Source organism: Hordeum vulgare, chromosome 1H (genome assembly GCF_904849725.1).
Source record: "Hordeum vulgare subsp. vulgare chromosome 1H, MorexV3_pseudomolecules_assembly, whole genome shotgun sequence".
NCBI classification, from domain to species: domain Eukaryota; kingdom Viridiplantae; phylum Streptophyta; class Magnoliopsida; order Poales; family Poaceae; genus Hordeum; species Hordeum vulgare.
Window position 1 is genome coordinate 431,754,178 of NC_058518.1, and position 19,150 is coordinate 431,773,327.

Below are 19,150 nucleotides of genomic sequence, written 5' to 3' on the forward strand. Positions count from 1 at the left end.
ACTTGAGAATATTCTTTGGCTTCCCCTTGTGTCAAATTAACAAATTTGGGTTGAATACTCTACCCTCGAAAATTGTTGTGATCCCCTATACTTGTGGGTTATCAAGACTATTTTATGGCGCCGTTGCCGGGGAGGCCTAGCACTATTCTCTGAGTCACTTGGTATTTACGTCTGTTGATCACTATGAGGAATTTGAGAGATCCAAAAGCTAAAGTCATGCCCTCAACTACGAGGATAGGTAAGGAACTGCCATCTAGCTCTGCACTTGATTCACCTTCAGTTATGAGTAAGTTTGCGACACCACCGCCTGCTAGAAATTCTGATATGTCGCGTGTGCTTGATGATGCTACTTCTTCTATCCATGATGCTTATGATGATGCTTTGCTCGATACTACTTTGCCACTAGGTGCATTCCTAGATGCACAAATTGCTAGAGTTGTTGCTGAATGTGATGATACTTTTGAAGCTGCTGAGATTATTGAAGTAGAACCTGCTATTTCACCTATTAGAACTAGCTCTCCTAGATATGAATTGCCTGATATACCTGAGGGTTATGTTATGGAGGGAGAGGTAGCTGAGGAAGGATAGCTATGATCTTAAGAAATTACTGCGCAAGTGGAAAGAAAAATCTCTGAATGCTAGGATGAAATACGACCCTAAGTTTGCTACTTCGCCTATCTTTGTTACCGATAAGGATTATGAATTCTCTGTCGATCTTGAGTTAATCACTTTGGTCGAATCTGATCCTTTTCATGGTTATGAGTCTGAAACGGTTGTAGCACATCTTACTAAGTTGCACGATATAGCCACCCTATTCAGGAGTGAGGAAAAGATCCACCACTATTATATCCTTAAGCTGTTTACTTTCTCACTAAAGGATGATGCTAAGACTTGGTTCACTTCTCTTGCTCCTGGTTGTGTGCGTAGTCCCCAGGATATGATCTACTACTTCTCTGAGAAATATTTTCCTGTCCATAAGAAACAAGCTGCCTTGCGGGATATATATAACTTTGTGCAAGTTGAAGAAGAGAGTCTCCCACAAGCTTGGGGAGGCTTGTCCAGCTACTGAATGCTTTGCATGATCACCCTCTTGAGAAAAAATAAATACTTGATATCTTCTATAATGGACTAATCGATGCTTCTAGGGACCACCTAGATAGTTGTGCTGGTTGTGTTTTCAGGGAACGAACTGTGGAACAAGCTGAGATTCTATTGAATAATATCTTGTGCAATGAGAATGCCTGGACTATTCCCGAACCACCTCCGAAGCCAACTCCAAAGAAAAGAGGTATTCTATTCCTCAGTCCTGAAGATATGCAAGAAGCCAAGAAATCTATGCGAGAGAAAGGCATTAAATCTGAAGATGTTAAGAATCTACCACCTATCAAAGAGATCCATGGTCTTGATAACCCGACACGGGTAGTAGATGTAAATTCTCTTCGTAGATTCAATGAGAATGACATTCCTTTTGATAAACCTGCTAGCTTATGCTTAGATGAATTTGATAACTTTGTTGCCAAACAACAAAGTTTCAATGATTATGTTAGCAGACAATTGGAACAGAATGCTCGTATTCTTAGTCATTTAAGTGCTTGTGTGGATAGAAATATCAATGATCTTAAGCTTTTGAGTAAATATGCCTCTATGGTCACTACTTAGGTAGAACAAGTACTTAAGGCTCAAAATGACTTGCTCAATGAGTTGAATGACAATTCTGTTAGAGTCGTCACTAGAGGTGGTAGAATGACCCAGGAACCTTTGTATCCTGAGGGTCATCCCAAGAGAATTGAACAAGATTCTCAAGGAGTTAGCATTGAGGCACCTAGTCATCCTAGGAAGAAAAACAAAGATGATAGGAACTTGCATGCTAGCAACCCTGTTGTTGTTACACCCGAGGATCCAAACGATGTCTCTGTTTCTGATGCCGAAACACAATCTGGTAATGAACATGAGCCTAGTGATAATATTGATAGTGGTGTTCATGATGATGCTCAACCTAGCAATGATAAGGATGTGGAGATTGAACTAGTTGATCTTGATAATCCATAACCTAAGAATAGGAGATACGATAAGAATGACTTCATTGCTAGGAAGCATGGTAAAGAAAGGGAACCATGGGTTCAGAAACTCATGCCCTTTCCTCCCAAACCATCCAAGAAAAAGGATGATGAGGATTTTGAGCGCTTTGTTGAAATGATTAGACCTGTCTTTTTGCAAATGCGTTTGACAGATATGCTCAAAATGTCTCCTTATGCTAAGTACATGAAGGATATTGTGACTAATAAGAGGAGGATACCTGAGGTTGAAATTTCCACCATGCTCGCTAATTACACCTTCAAGGGTGGAACTCCTAAGAAACTAGGTGATCCCGGAGTGCCCACTATACCTTGCTCCATTAAAGGAAACTACGTTAGAACTGCTTTATGCGATCTTGGAGCCGGTGTTAGTGTTATGCCTCTCTCTCTCTCTCTTTATCGTAGACTTGAATTGGATAAGTCATTTGTTAATGGCCGACTGAAATCTCCCTGCAAATGGCCGACAAATCAACTGATTTCCCTATCGTCATTTGCGAGGATGTGCCTGTTGTGGTTGCTAACGTTACTATCTTAACAGACTTTGTTATTCTGGATATTCCCGAGGATGATGCCATGGCGGTCATCCTTGGAAGACCCTTTTTAAACACTGCAGGGGTTGTTATTGATTGCAACAAAGGCAATATCACTTTCCATGTCAATGTTAATGAGCATACGGTGCACTTTCTGAAGAAACAATATCGAGTACATTGCATCAATGCTATTGAAAAAACTTCATCTATTCTTATTGGGAGCTTTGAATGCCCTATACCTACTGTTAAGATGAAGTATGATTTGCTTGTTGGGGATATGCACATCCCCATTGAGGTAACCTAGTGACTATTCGAAAATTCTCCAGTTTTATGCGATTCGAGAAAAGTTTGTCAAGGAGACTTGATCAACCTCATTGACGAATTTCTTTTGATGACCATGAGATGGATGAATCTAGGAGTCACAACCCTCTGTTCCGAACTTCTACTTTCGGTTGTTTAGAAGAAAAATGATAAATTTAGCTTTAGTTTTTCCTGTTTACTGCTTTTTGCGTCCCTTAGAAAAGTATCCCGAAAATAAAAGTTCTTCAAATGCCGTGAAAATCAACTATGATTTTTTCTGGAATTTTTGAAAAATTCTGAGACAAAGAGTTAGTCAGGGGGATGCACTAGTGGGCCACAAGCCCAGGAGGAGTGGGCACCCCCCTGGTCGCGCCTACCAGGCTTGTGGGTCCCACGTAGCCCCCCCTCCACTTATTCCATCTCCCATCTCCTTCTTCCACCTCCAGAAAAAATCATTCCATAGCTCAAACCCGTGTTCTTGCTCTTCTTGTTGCGTTTTTCGACCTCCTTGTGCAAAGCCCCATTCACCAAACTGTTTTGGGGGAATTGTTCCTTAGTATGTGACTCCTCCATTGGTCCAATTAGTTTTTGCTCTAGTGCCTTATTCGTTGCGTATTTTTGCTGCCTTGGTGACCCTGTTCTTGAGCTTTGCATGCTAATTTTAGTTGGTCCCAAGTAGTTTTGATGCATGATATGGCCTCTAGGCACTTGAAGGAGTAGTGGCTATGAGTTTTGTTGAGCCTTGTTCACTTTTCCTTTGAGTCACTGAAAATTTCAGAAAAAGAAGATGTTCAGGAGAAACTATCATGGTGGTTCCTCAAGCAAAAGGGGTCCCCGTCTCGCGATTCGGGAGCCCGATCCTTACCAACCGAGGAATACACATGTACAACCATGTGAATGGCCTTCTGATGAATTCATGATTAATGCAGGTTTCAAAGACGAGCTTGATACATTTGTTCACAACGCTGGGCTCGAAGAATTCATCTCCGATAAATGTGAACAGTATACTACTCTCACTACCTCTTTTGTTCGTAGATTCAAATTTTCAGCTGGCCGTGACGCATCCATACTGTTTGATCTGTATGACAAATCGTATACCATGGATTTAGAGGATTTCAATAGAATTTGCAAGATACCTGATTGGGGTAGTCTCAATGATCCTCCTAAGTCTTCGGTTAGAGATTTTATCTCTAGTATAAATGTTGGAGAAACTAGAGATATTACGCAGGCTACCATGGGGAGCATTCATTTTCCCGACTTGCATTACTTTGCCCTCTTCATAGGTACATGCATTAACGTCAAGAATGAGCATTGTCACCTCTGCGCACCTGACCTTAGTATTCTTAAGAGCGCAGTAACGGGTGATAGAAGTTTCAACATGGGAGCTATAATCGTGAGGAGGCTAAATAATAATGCTAATGAAGGGGATTTCTTTGGTGGGATCTATTGTAACGACCAAGATGTCGTCCTTTCCGATCTGGGGGTCGAGGCCCCCGAATAGGAAAGAAGCGCATCTAAGCGTTTCGCAAGCAAGTAACATAGCACAAATAATAATAAAAGTAGACAATTCGGGATTCAACTGTCTTCTTATTAATAACTCAGAGTACATCACAGATACAATCAAGGTAGTTCCGCTACGGACTACAAAACATGGAAATGCTATGCTACCCTGCCTGCAGGCCCACGATCACGACCACGCCTCGGTCCTCTGGATAGTTCACACAGAGGCGGTCTGTCTCCTCGTCGTACTGCCACGCCAGCTGGGTGCCGTCGGGATCATCTGTCTCTGGGGTACCTGTACCTGCTGGGAGTTTCGGAGGAATCCGTGAGCCACGGCGACTCAGCAATCTAAGACTTTGGTGCCAGAACTAGTCATGTTATTAGGTAGGGTAAGGGTGAAGTGTATAAGGCTGCAGCATCCTAAGCTTGATTAAGTGGCTAACTTACGCGAAGTAATTATGAAGGTGATCTATACTAGCGGTCGGGATTACTTGATCACTAAGTGATCCTGAACACCTACCTACGGCATTCATAACCCCACCGTGTCCCCGATCGAAGAGAGATCTTCGAAGGGACAGTCATGGTTACGCACACAGTTGGCAGTTTTATTAGCTTATGTTTGAGTTCTCTAATACCGGATGTTAACAAAATATTCCAAGTTGCCACATAACCGCGGGCACGGCTTTCCGAAAGATTAAACCCTGCAGGGGTGCTCCAACTAGTCCATCACAAACGAACACAGGCCGCAAAGGCATCCTCTATCACGAATCTCGTGATCTCGTCGGATTCCTTAGAGGAAAACCTCAACTCTGGGGGAAACCAAAGCTTCATTGGGATTCCTATACGCAAGATATACCGCTAAGGTAAGGCAAGACTAGCAGGACCTCCCGACGTGTCGACGACCCTGATAAGAGCCGCGTATCTCAGTCTCAGGACACGCCGGATGAGTCACACTACAGGTATACCAAACCTCAGGTTGCCCTGTGGTGGCCCCATAGTCTGCCCAGTTTGGACCAACACTCATGAGGAGCACTGGCCCGGGTTGTTGATTAAAATCCTCGGGGTAGCTATTCCCTATGCAGGTTATTATTAAGTGATTAGCAAATTAACACCAATGTTGGGTCCTGCCGGACAAGCCTTAGCACTACGCGATTTATCGAGGGGGTCCCCATAACAACCCCGAACGTGTTAGGAGCGATCATTATGGAATCAAACACCGGTAACCGGTAACTAAGGCGGCAATAACGTAACAAAGCACCCGGCAAAAGGCTAGGCCTCCCACCATTTACCAAGTATATAGGTGCATTAAATAAATAACAGAATTTAATATAATGATATCAAGCTCATGTGACTACATGAGTCAAAGCACCTGCAACTAGCAACGCTAACATTAGTAGCTGAGCAAGCCTACTTAGCCATACAAGTTTTGCTAGGAAGGGAACAGTGTTTGGGCTCATGGCATATGAAGAGGCAATTTAATTCGGTGGTAGGCAGGGAGAAATAAGACATGGAATCGAAAACTAGCATAACAAGTCTAGAGATGGAATCAAGGTCATATCATCTTGCCTCTGATATCCTCAGCTTGGAATGGTTCTGGTTCGTCCTGCACGTACTCTCCTGACTCCACGTATTCGTTCTCCGATCCCGGTGATACCCAACATGAGAATAACATCCAATGAACAGAAGCACCACAAGATGCAACAATCACATGATGCATGAGATGAAAATTGAGCATGCACCACTATTTCTATCTCTAGCACAAGCAAATTAAACTACTACAAGTTTCTGGACAGAACTGTACCCTAAGCTATTTTTACATGCATGATAATGACATGATCAGATGCGTCTCGTGAAAATGATGCAAAACCATATAAAGAACAATACAATCGGAGCTACGGATCAACGGGAATCAACGAAACAAGATATGAAGCCCTACGTGTCAAAATCATCACCACACACTCAAATGGCACAAATCTCGTATTCCCAGGTTGCCAATGTTGGGTAACGTAGCATAAATTCAAAAAAATTCCTACGCATGTTCAGATCTTCCTATGGAGAGACCAGCAACAAGAGAGGGGTAAGAGCATCTTCGTACCTTTGAAGATCGCTAAGCGGAAGCGTTGCTAGAACGCGGTTGATGGAGTCGTACTCGCAGCGATTCCGATCTAGTGCCGAACAACGGCACCTCCGCGTTCAACACACGTGCAGCCCGGTGACGTCTCCCGCACCTTGATCCAGCAAGGAGGAGGGAGAGGTTGGGGAAGAAGTCCAGCAACACGACGGCGTGGTGTCGGTGGAGAGACGAGGTCTCCCGGCAGGGCTTCGCCAAGCGCCGGCACAGAGGAGGAGGGGGAGGAGCAGGGCTGCGCCGAGAGAGAGATGAAACGGTGTGTCAAACAGCCCCGAAACCTCATCTATATATAGGGGGAGAGGGAGGGGGCGCAGCCCTTAGGGTTCCCACCCCCGAGGGGTGCGGCAGCCCCAGATGGGAGAGGGGCGGCGGCCAGGGCAGGGTGGAGGGGTGGCGCACCCCTCTGGTGGGCCTTAGGCCCACCTATGCTAGGGTTCCCCCCTTCCCCCCTTTCTCTGGTGCGCATGGGCTGGGTGAGGGGCGCACCAGCCCACTTAGGGGCTGTTTCCCTTCCCCACTTAGCCCATCTAGCCTCCCGGCGTCGTTGCCACCTTCGGTGGTCCCGGTACGTTACCGGTGACGCCCGAAACACTTCCGGTGTCCAAAACCATCCGTCCTATATATCAATCATTACCTCCGGACCATTCCGGAGCTCCTCGTGACGTCCGGGATCTCATCCGGGACTCCGAACAACTTTCGGTAACCTCGTACAACAATTCCCTATAACCCTAGCGTCATCGAACCTTAAGTGTGTAGACCCTACGGGTTCGGGAGACAGGTAGACATGACCGAGACATCTCTCTGGCCAATAACCATCAGCGGGGTTTGGATACCCATGGTGGCTCCCACTAGCTCCACGATGATCTCATCGGATGAACCACGATGTCAAGGATTCAATCAATCCCGTATACGATTCCCTTTGTCTGTCGGTATAGAACTTGCCCGAGATTCGATCGTCGGTATACCTATACCTTGTTCAATCTCATTACCGGTAAGTCTCTTTACTCGTTGCGTAGCACGTCATCGTGTGACTAACTCCTTAGTCACATTGAGCTCATGATGATGTTCTACCGAGTGGGCCCAGAGATACCTCTCCGTCACACGGAGTGACAAATCCCGATCTCGATTCGTACCAACCCAACACACACTTTCGGAGGTACCTGTAGTGCACCTTTATAGTCACCCAGTTACGTTGTGACGTTTGATACACCCAAAGCACTCCTACTGTATCCGGGAGTTGCACAATCTCACGGTCGAAGGAAAAGATACTTGACATTAGAAAAGCTTTAGCATACGAACAATACGATATAGTGCTAGGCTTAGGATTGGGTCTTGTCCATCACATCATTCTCCCAATGATGTGATCCCGTTATCTATGACATCTAATGCCCATGATCAGGAAACCATGATCATCTATTGACTAACGAGCTAGCCAACTAGAGGCTTGCTAGGGACACATTGTGATCTATTCATTCACACATGTATTACAGTTTCCTGTTAATACAATTATAGCATGAACAATAGACGATTATCATGAACAAGGAAATATGATAATAACCATTTTATTATTGCCTCTAGGGCATATTTCCAACAGTCTCCCACTTGCACTAGAGTCAATAATCTAGTTAGATTGTGATGTAGCGTACACCCATAGCATTATGGTGTTGATCATGTTTTGCTCGTGGAAGAGGTTTAGTCAACGGGTCTGCAATGTTCAGATCCGTGTGTACTTTACAAATATCTATCACTCCACTCTGGACATGGTCCTGGATGGAGTTGTAGCGGCGCTTGATGTGCTTCGTCTTCCGGTGAAACCTGGGCTCCTTGGCTATGGCAATGGCTCCAGTGTTATCACAGAAGAGTGTCATAGGACCCGACGTGCTTGGAACCACTCCAAGGTCGGTGATGAGCTCCTTCATCCAAATTCCTTCATGAGCCGCTTCTGAAGCAGCTATGTACTCCGCTTCACATGTAGATGCTGCCATGACTTCTTGCTTGCTGCTCACCAGCTCACTGCCCCACCATTCAACACATACACGTATCCGGTCTGTGACTTAGAGTCATCCGGATCTGTGTCGAAGCTGGCGTCGACGTAACCCTTTACGACGAGCTCTTCGTCACCTCCATAAACGAGAAACATTTCCTTAGTCCTTTTCAGGTACTTAAGGATATTCTTGACCGCTGTCCAGTGTTCCGCACCGGGATTACTTTGGTACCTCCCTACCAAGCTTATGGCAAGGTTTATATCAGGTCTGGTACACAGCATGGCATACATTAGAGAGCCCACGGCTGAAGCGTAGGGGACAGAACTCATCTTCTCTCTATCTGCTGTCGTGGTCGGCGACTGAGTCTTACTCAATCTCATACCTTGCAAAACTGGCAAGAACCCTTTCTTTGAGTTTTCCATATTGAACTTCTTCAATATCTTGTCAAGTTATGTACTTTGCAAAAGACCTATGAGGCGTCTCGATCTATCTCTATAGATCTTGATGCCTAATATGTATGCAGCTTCTCCAAGGTCCTTCATTGAAAAACTCTTGTTCAAATAGGCCTTTATGCTCTCCAACATCTCTATATCATTCCCAATCAATAATATGTCATCCACATATAGTACGAGGAAAGCTACAGAGCTCCCACTCACTTTCTTGTACAGACAGGCTTCTCCGTAAACCTGTATGAACCCAAACGCTTTAATCACCTCATTAAAGCGAATGTTCCAACTCCGAGATGCTTGCACCAGCCCATAGATGGAGCGCTGGAGCTTGCACACTTTGTTAGCACCCTTAGGGTCGACAAAACCTTCTGGTTGCATCATATACAACTCTTCCTTAAGGTTCCCGTTAAGGAACGCCGTTTTGACGTCCATTTGCCAAATTTCATAGTCATAAAAGGCGGCAATTGCTAACATGATTCGGACTGATTTCAGCTTCACTACGGGAGAGAAAGTCTCTTCGTAGTCAACTCCTTGAATTTGTCGAAAACCCTTTGTGACAAGTCGAGCTTTGTAAACGGTTACATTACCATTTGCATCAGTCTTCTTCTTGAAGATCCATTTATTTTCTATGGCTCGCCGATCATCGGGCAAGTCCACCAAAGTCCATACTTTGTTCTCATACATGGATCCTATCTCGGATTTCATGGCCTCAAGCCATTTGTTGGAATCCGGGCCCGCCATTGCTTCTTCATAGTTCGAAGGTTCACCGTTGTCTAACAACATGATTTCCGTCACAGGGTTGCCGTACCACTCTGGTGCGGAGCGTACCCTTGTGGACCTTCGCGGTTCAGTAGTAACTTGATCCGAAGCTTCATGATCATCATCATTAACTTCCTCTTCAGTCGGTGTAGGTGCCACAGGAACAACTTCCTGCGCTGCGCTACTTTCCTGTTCGAGAGGGGGTGTAATTACCTCATCAAGTTCTACCTTCCTTCCACTTACTTCTTTCGAGAGAAACTCTTTCTCTAGAAAGGATCCGTTCTTGGCAACAAAGGTTTTACCTTCGGATCTAAGATAGAAGGTATACCCAATAGTTTCCTTAGGGTATCCTATGAATACGCATTTCTCCGCTTTGGGTTCGAGCTTTTCTGGTTGAAGTTTCTTCACATAAGCATCGCAGCCCCAAACTTTAAGAAACGACAACTTAGGTTTCTTGCCAAACCATAGTTCATACGGTGTCGTCTCAACGGATTTAGACGGTGCCCTATTTAAAGTGAATGCTGCAGTTTCTAATGCGTATCCCCAAAATGATAGCGGCAAGTTGGTGAGAGACATCATAGATCGTACCATATCTAATAAAGTGCGATTACGATGTTCAGACACTCCGTTGCGCTGCGGTGTGCCAGGCGGCGTCAGTTGTGAAACGATTCCACACTTCCTTAGGTGTGTGCCAAACTCGTGACTCAAATATTCTCCTCCACGATCAGATCGTAGACATTTAATTTTTCTGTCACGTTGATTCTCAACCTCACTCTGAAATTCCTTGAACTTTTCAAACGTCTTAGATTTGTGCTTCATCAAGTAGATATACCCATACCTACTCAAATCATCGGTGAGAGTGAGAACATAACGATAACCACCGCGAGCTTCAACGTTCATTGGACCACACACATCAGTATGTATTATTTCCAATAAGTCGGTTGCTCTCTCCATTATTCCTGAGAATGGAGTCTTAGTCATCTTGCCCATGAGGCACGGTTCGCATGTGTCAAATGATTCAAAGTCAAGAGACTCTAATAGTCCATCAGTATGGAGCTTCTTCGTGCGCTTAACGCCGATATGACCAAGGCGGCAATGCCACAAGTATGTGGGACTATCATTATCAACTTTGCATCTTTTGGTACTCACACTATGAATATGTGTAACATCACGATCGAGATTCATCAAGAATAAACCATTTACCAGCGGAGCATGACCATAAAACATATCACTCATATAAATAGAACAACCATTATTCTCTGACTTAAATGAGTAGCCGTCTCGCATTAAGCAAGACCCTGATACAATGTTCATGCTTAAAGCTGGTACTAAATAACAATTATTAAGGTTTAAAACTAATCCCGGCGGTAGATGTAGAGGTAGCGTGCCGACGGCGATCACATCGACCTTTGAACCATTCCCGACGCGCATCGTCACCTCGTCCTTGGCCAGTCTCCGCTTATTCCGCAGTTCCTGCTTTGAGTTGCAAATGTGAGCAACAGCACCGGTATCAAATACCCAGGAGCTACTACGAGCGCTGGTAAGGTACACATCAATAACATGTATATCACATATACCTTTAACGTTGACGGCCTTCTTGTCCGCTAAGTATTTGGGGCAGTTCCGCTTCCAGTGACCCTTTCCCTTGCAATAGAAGCACTCAGTCTCAGGCTTGGGTCCGTTCTTTTTCTTCTTCCCGGCATCTGGCTTACCGGGCGCGGCAACAGTTTTGCCGTCTTTCTTGAAGTTCTTCTTACCCCTGCCTTTCTTGAAACTAGTGGTCTTGTTGACCATCAACACTTGATGCTCTTTCTTGATTTCCACTTCTGCAGACTTGAGCATCGAGTACAACTCGGGAATGGTTTTCTCCATCCCTTGCATGTTGTAGTTAAGCACAAAGCCTTTGTAGCTCGGTGGGAGAGACTAGAGGATTCTGTCAATGATAGCATCATCTGGAAGTTCGACTCCAAGTGAAGTCAGACGACCGTGTAACCCAGACATTTTGAGTATGTGCTCACTGACAGAACTGTTCTCCTCCATCTTACAGCTGAAGAACTTGTCGGAGACTTCATATCTCTCGACACGGGCATGAGCTTGAAAGACTAGCTTCAGCTCCTGGAACATCTCATATGCCCCGTGTTGCTCAAAACGCCTTTGGAGCCCCGTTTCTAAACTGTATAACATGCCACACCTGACCAGAGAGTAGTCATCACTCTGCGCTTGCCAGACGTTCAGAATGTCCTGGGCTGCTGCGGGAGCGGGAGGGTCACCTAGCGGCGCATTAAGGACATAAGCCTTTTAGCTGCTTCAAGGATGAGCTTCAAGTTGCGAACCCAGTCCGCATAGTTGCTACCATCATCTTTCAGCTTGTTTTTCTCTAGGAATGCGTTGAAGTTGAGGTTGACGTTGGACATCTACAATATTTATAAAGACAACTTTTAGACTAAGTTCATGACAATTAAGTTCATTTAATCAAATTAAGTATGAACTCCCACTTAAATCGACATCCCTCTAGTCATCTAAGTGATACATGATCCATGTTGACTAACCCGTGTCCGATCATCACGTGAGACGGACTAGTCACCATGGTGAGCAACTTCATGCTGATCGTATTCAACCATACGACTCATGTTCGACCTTTCGGTCTCTTGTATTCGAGGTCATGTCTGTACATGCTAAGCTCGTCGAGTCAACCTAGGTGTTTCGCGTGTGTAAATCTGGCTTACACCCGTTGTATGCGAACGTTAGGATCTATCACACCCGATCATCACGTGGTGCTTCGAGACAACGAACCTTCGCAACGGTGCACACTTAGGGGAATACGTTCTCGAAATTTTAAGAGGGATCATCTTATTATGCTACCGTCGTTTTTAAGCAATAAGATGTAAAACATGATAAACATCACAATGCAATCATATAGTGACATGATATGGCCATCATCATCTTTTCTCTTTTGATCTCCATCTTCAGGCATCGCATGATCATCATCGTCACCAGCGTGACACCATGATCTCCATCATCATGATCTCCATCATCGTGTCTCCGTGAAGTCGTCAAGCCAACTACTACTATCACTACTACTATAGCTAACCGTTAGCAGTGAAGTAAAAGTAGTAAGCACATGGCGTTGCATCTCATACAATAAATTAAGACAACTCCTATGGCTCCTGCCGGTTGTCATACTCATCGACATGCAAGTCGTGAAACCTATTACAATAACATGATCATCTCATACATCATACATGCAACATCACAACTTTGGCCATATCACATCACATGTCAAACCCTGCAAAAACAAGTTAGACGTCCTCTAATTGTTGTTGCAAGTTTTACGTGGCTGATTTGGGTTTCTAGCAAGAACGCCTTCTTACCTACGTGACAGCCACAACGATGATATGCCAAAGCTATTTACCCTTCATAAGGACCCTTTTCATCAAATCCAATCCGACTAGAGTAGGAGAGACAGACACCCGCTAGCCACCTTTATGCACGATGTGCATGTCTGTCGGTGGAACCAGTCTCACGTAAGCGTGCGTGTAAGGTCGGTCCGGGCCGCTTCATCCCACAATACCGCCGGAAAAGAATAAGACTAGTAACGGCAAGCAAATTGACAAATCATCGCCCACAACTTTTGTGTTCTACTCATGCATAGAACCTACGCATAGAAAACCTGGCTCTGATACCACTGTTGGGTAACGTAGCATAGATTCAAAAAATTTCCTACGCATGTTCAGATCTTCCTATGGAGAGACCAGCAACGAGAGAGGGGTAAGAGCATCTTCGTACCTTTGAAGATCGCTAAGCAGAAGCGTTGCTAGAACGCGGTTGATGGAGTCGTACTCGCAGCGATTACGATCTAGTGCCGAACAACGGCACCTCCGCGTTCAACACACGTGCAGCCCGGTGACGTCTCCCGCACCTTGATCCAGCAAGGAGGAGGGAGAGGTTAGGGAAGAAGTCCAGCAACACGACGGCATGGTGTCGGTGGAGAGACGAGGTCTCCCGGCAGGGCTTCACCAAGCGCCGGCAGAGAGGAGGAGGGAGAGGAGCAGGGCTGCGCCGAGAGAGAGATGAAACGGTGTGTCAAACAGCCTCGAACCCTCATCTATATATAGGGGGAGAGGGAGGGGGCGCAGCCCTTAGGGTTCCCACCCCAAGGGGTGCGGCAGCCCCAGATGGGAGAGGGGGCGGCGGCCAGGGCAGGGAGGAGGGGTGGCGCACCCCTCTGGTGGGACTTAGGCCCACCTATGCTAGGGTTCCCCCCTTCCCCCCTTTCTCTGGTGCGCATGGGCTGAGTGAGGGGCGCACCAGCCCACTTAGGGGCTGGTTCCCTTCCCCACTTAGCCCATCTAGCCTCCCGGGGTCGTTGCCCCCCTTCGGTGGTCCCCCGGGACCACCTCCGGTGGTCCCGGTGGTCCCAGTACGTTACCGATGACGCCCGAAACACTTCCGGTGTCCAAAACCATCCGTCCTATATATCAATCTTTACCTCCGGACCATTCCGGAGCTCCTCGTGACGTCCAGGATCTCATTCGGGACTCCGAACAACTTTCGGTAACCTCGTACAACAATTCCCTATAACCCTAGCGTCATCGAACCTTAAGTGTGTAGACCCTACGGGTTCGGGAGACAGGCAGACATGACCGAGACACCTCTCTGGCCAATAACCATCAGCGGGGTCCGGATACCCATGGTGGCTCCCACTAGCTCCACGATGATCTCATCGGATGAACCACGATGTCAAGGATTCAATCAATCCCGTATATGATTCCCTTTGTCTGTCGGTATAGAACTTGCCCGAGATTCGATCGTCGGTATACATATACCTTGTTCAATCTCGTTATCGGTAAGTCTCTTTACTCGTTCCGTAGCACATCATCGTGTGACTAACTCCTTAGTCACATTGAGCTCATGATGATGTTCTACCGAGTGGGCCCAGAGATACCTCTCCGTCACACGGAGTGACAAATCCCGATCTCAATTCGTACCAACCCAACAGACACTTTCGGAGGTACCCGTAGTGCACCTTTATAGTCACCCAGTTACGTTGTGACGTTTGATACACCCAAAGCACTCCTACGGTATCCGGGAGTTGCACAATCTCACGGTCGAAGGAAAAGATACTTGACATTAGAAAAGCTTTAGCATACGAACAATACGATCTAGTGCTAGGCTTAGGATTGGGTCTTGTCCATCACATCATTCTCCCAATGATGTGATCCCGTTATCAATGACATCTAATGCCCATGATTAGGAAACCATGATCATCTATTGACTAACGAGCTAGCCAACTAGAGGCTTGCTAGGGACACATTGTGATCTATTCATTCACACATGTATTACTGTTTCCTATTAATACAATTATAGCATGAACAATAGACAATTATCATGAACAAGGAAATATGATAATAACCATTTTATTATTGCCTCTAGGGCATATTTCCAACAGTCTCCCACTTGCACTAGAGTCAATAATCTAGTTACATTGTGATGTATCGAACACCCATAGCATTATGGTGTTGATCATGTTTTGCTCGTGGAAGAGGTTTAGTCAACGGGTCTGCAATGTTCAGATCCGTGTGTACTTTACAAATATCTATCACTCCACTCTGGACATGGTCCTGGATGGAGTTGTAGCGGCGCTTGATGTGCTTCGTCTTCCGGTGAAACCTGGGCTCCTTGGCTATGGCAATGGCTCCAGTGTTATCACAGAAGAGTGTCATAGGACCCGACGCGCTTGGAACCACTCCAAGGTCGGTGATGAGCTCCTTCATCCAAATTCCTTCATGAGCCGCTTCTGAAGCAGCTATGTACTCCGCTTCACATGTAGATGCTGCCACGACTTCTTGCTTGCTGCTGCACCAGCTCACTGCCCCACCATTCAACACATACATGTATCCGGTCTGTGACTTAGAGTCATCCAGATCTGTGTCAAAGCTGGCGTCGACGTAACCCTTTATGGCTAACATCATGTGTATGCACACACACACACATGCACCTCTCACAAGAACACACACACACATACCATCTGGTCTACTATAGCAGCAGAGGAACAAAATAATATTATCCCATCTGCCATCTTATGTTTAAGGCACAAAACAACAAACAGAGAAAAAGAGCATATCCAGCAAAAAATAAAACAAGAGGTAAAAGAAAAAGGGGGGCACCCCGGGGATCGAACCCCTGTGCCTCTAGTGCAAAGACATCTACACTACCACTGCACTGCGCTAGCTTACTCGACAGAGAGGGGAGCCCAATCAAGTTAAACTGTCTCTGGGACTTACTGTGCAGAGCAACGAAAAATAGCAAAAGGTGCCGAAGGGGGGAATCGAACCCGCGCCCTCCATCAGGCACGCCACGCTAGCTACCACTGGGCTACGATACAGTGTCTGAACCACTACGAGCTGCGAAACAGAAGAGGTAACTTCCCTGCTTATCTGCTACCGGCGGCTGACCGAAACAGGGGAGGGGTCTCGCCGGTGACGCGAGCCAAATCCAGCTCCGGCTCGTGGAGGGGAGGAAGCCCACACACACATGAACTCATTTCACGTCCTAACTACTCCCGAGGGACTCTACAACGGCATGACGACGGTGATCGGCGGCTCCGGCGACATAGGTGATGCGCACAACGATTCTACGGCTACGGTGCCCGAACTGGGACAAGGTGGAAGCAGGAGGAGCGCTACCTCACGCACGGGTCGAGGAGGAGGCATCACGTAGTGGAAGTAGAGGAAGACGGGCGCCGGCGAAGCTGTTCGTCAGAAAAGACGTGCCGTCGTGGAGAAGAGGAAGCAGGAGCGATGTGGTCGATCTAGCGGCGGGAACGAGCCCCTGGAGAGGCCCGCGAGCTCCTGGACCTCTCGTCGAGGAGGAAGAGGCACCACAGCGACGACGACGACCTCCTTCAACCGTCGGCCATGGCGGATCCGCCTCACTTACCTTGCTGCGATGATGCAGAGAGGAGGGTGATGAGATCTGGGTGGAGCGACGGCGGAAGGGGGAACCCTAGTCGAGGCACGGACGCCAAGGCTCTTTATAGGGCGAGAGGGGGAAGCGAGGGGCGCGCGGGTGGCCATGTGCGCGTGCTCTCTCCGGTGGAACAGAGGGAATCGAAGGAGACGCTGACAGGCGGGACCCACTGTCGAGCTGGAAAGGGGGAAGACGACGACGGACGCGCGACAGGCTCACGGGGGAAAAGGCTGATGGGCCGCTAAGTGGGAGGGAGCCCACTTAGTGCGCCAGATAGAGAAATAGAGCCCCCTGTCTATTTCCTTTTAAAAATAAAACAGAGAAAGAAAAATAGGCACAAGACAAAATAAAAGGGATAAAATCAAATGGAAAATTGCCCTGGACCTGAAAATGAACCAGCTATTTAAATAAAATACTTCCAACATTTATGGGGCTACTTTCATAAATCCAAAACAACATTTATTTATTCTGTTTTGTGATTTATATTCACCCTCAAGACCAAGAATAAAACTCCAGATCATCACATCATCATCTCCACAATAAACTCTAAACACAAGACATTTTAAAACAGCTTTTGGGAAGATGGAATTTTAAACATGAGATAAAAGGAAAAGAAAAGGGATTGAAATTGCAAGGAGCTTTGAAAATACATAGCAACCACTCCTACACACCACACACCATCATCACATGTGCATCAACACATGAAATTACAAGACCCACTCTAAGACATGGCAAGGTATAGATGCAAGCAACACAAGGCATGGTAAGAATGGTATGACATGAATGCATGCATGCAAAAAGAAGAAATACAAGGTGACACATGAATTCATACATGCATAGATAGCTCTCATGACAATGTCAAGGTGGTCCCACATGGAAGGTTACAAAAAGGGAAAGCTTTACACTTGGGGCACTACAAATTCTCCCACACTACAAAGAAGATCTCGCCCTCGAGATCTAAGACTGAAAGAAATCGGGAAATTCAGAACGGAGGTGATCCTCGCGTTCCCACATAGCCTCTTTATCGGAATGGTGAGACCACTGCACTTTGAGAAACTTGACAATCTTGTTACGGGTCTTGCGCTCAGTCGCCTCGAGAACCGCAACTGGATGCTCACGATAAGAAAGGTCAGGCTGAAGGTCGATATCTTGAAGATGCACAGTGCGCTCGGGGGTCTTGAAACACCTCCGAAGCTGAGATACATGGAACACATCATGGACATTTGCAAAGGTTGACGGAAGCTCGAGCTGGTACGCAAGGTCGCCCCTCTTGCCAACCACTCTGAACGGACCAATGAAACGAGGCGCAAGCTTGCCTTTGATGCCAAAACGTTGCATACCCTTCATAGGTGACACCTTGAGATAGAAAAATCATCAAGCTCATACGACATGTCACGGTGCTTGCTATCGTAATAGCTCTTCTGACAGGACTGCGCTGCTCTGAGGTTGTCGCGAATGATCCGACACATCTCCTCAACTTCTTCTATCATATCATTGCCAAGGATCTGACGCTCGCCTGTCTGGGACCAGTTGAGTGGAGTACGGCACTTCCTGCCATAGAGAATTTCAAACGGAGCCTTGCCAGAACTAGCTTGATAACTATTGTTATACGAGAACTCCGCGAAAGGCAGACAATCCTCCCACTTCATGCCAAAAGAGATAACACAGGCTCTCAACATGTCCTCAAGAACTTGATTCACTCTCTCCACTTGACCACTAGTCTGAGGATGGAACGTTGTGCTGAAGCGGATCTTCGTGCCCATAGCAGACTGAAAGGAGTCCCAGAACTTGGAAGTGAAGATACTTCCGCAATTTGAAGAGATCATCATAGGTACGCCGTGCAAAGAGACAATCCTGGAGGTGTACAACTCTGCCAACTCAGCTGCTAAAATGGACTCCTTGACTGGAAGGAAATGAGCCACTTTACTCAATTTGTCGATGACGACGAAGATAGCATCATTGCCCTTCTTGGACTTCGGAAACCCGGTGACGAAGTCCATCTCAATGTGATCAAACTTCCACTCGGGAATCGGCAAAGGCTGCAAGAGGCCTGCTGGTCTTTGATGTTCTGCTTTAACCCTTCGACATACATCACACTCGTTTACGAATTGTGCAATTTCACGTTCCATACGAGTCCACTAGAATGTCTGCTTCAAGTCATGGTACATTTTGGAACTTCCAGGATGAATAGAGAGCAGAGAGTTATGAGCTTCTTCCATGATCACCTTCCTGAGATCACCTTTTGGGACGACAAGGCGATCCTCGAAAAACAATATGTCCCTGGCATCAACAGTGAAACACTTATACTTGGGGAGACTCTTTCCCACGCCAATCTTGACCTTTTTCACCATAGCGTCAAGTAGTTGAGCTGCTCTGACTGATCTTCCAAGGTAGGAGAGATCTGAAGGTTCGCAAGAAAACCCTGAGGAACTAGCTGAAGATTGAGCTTCCT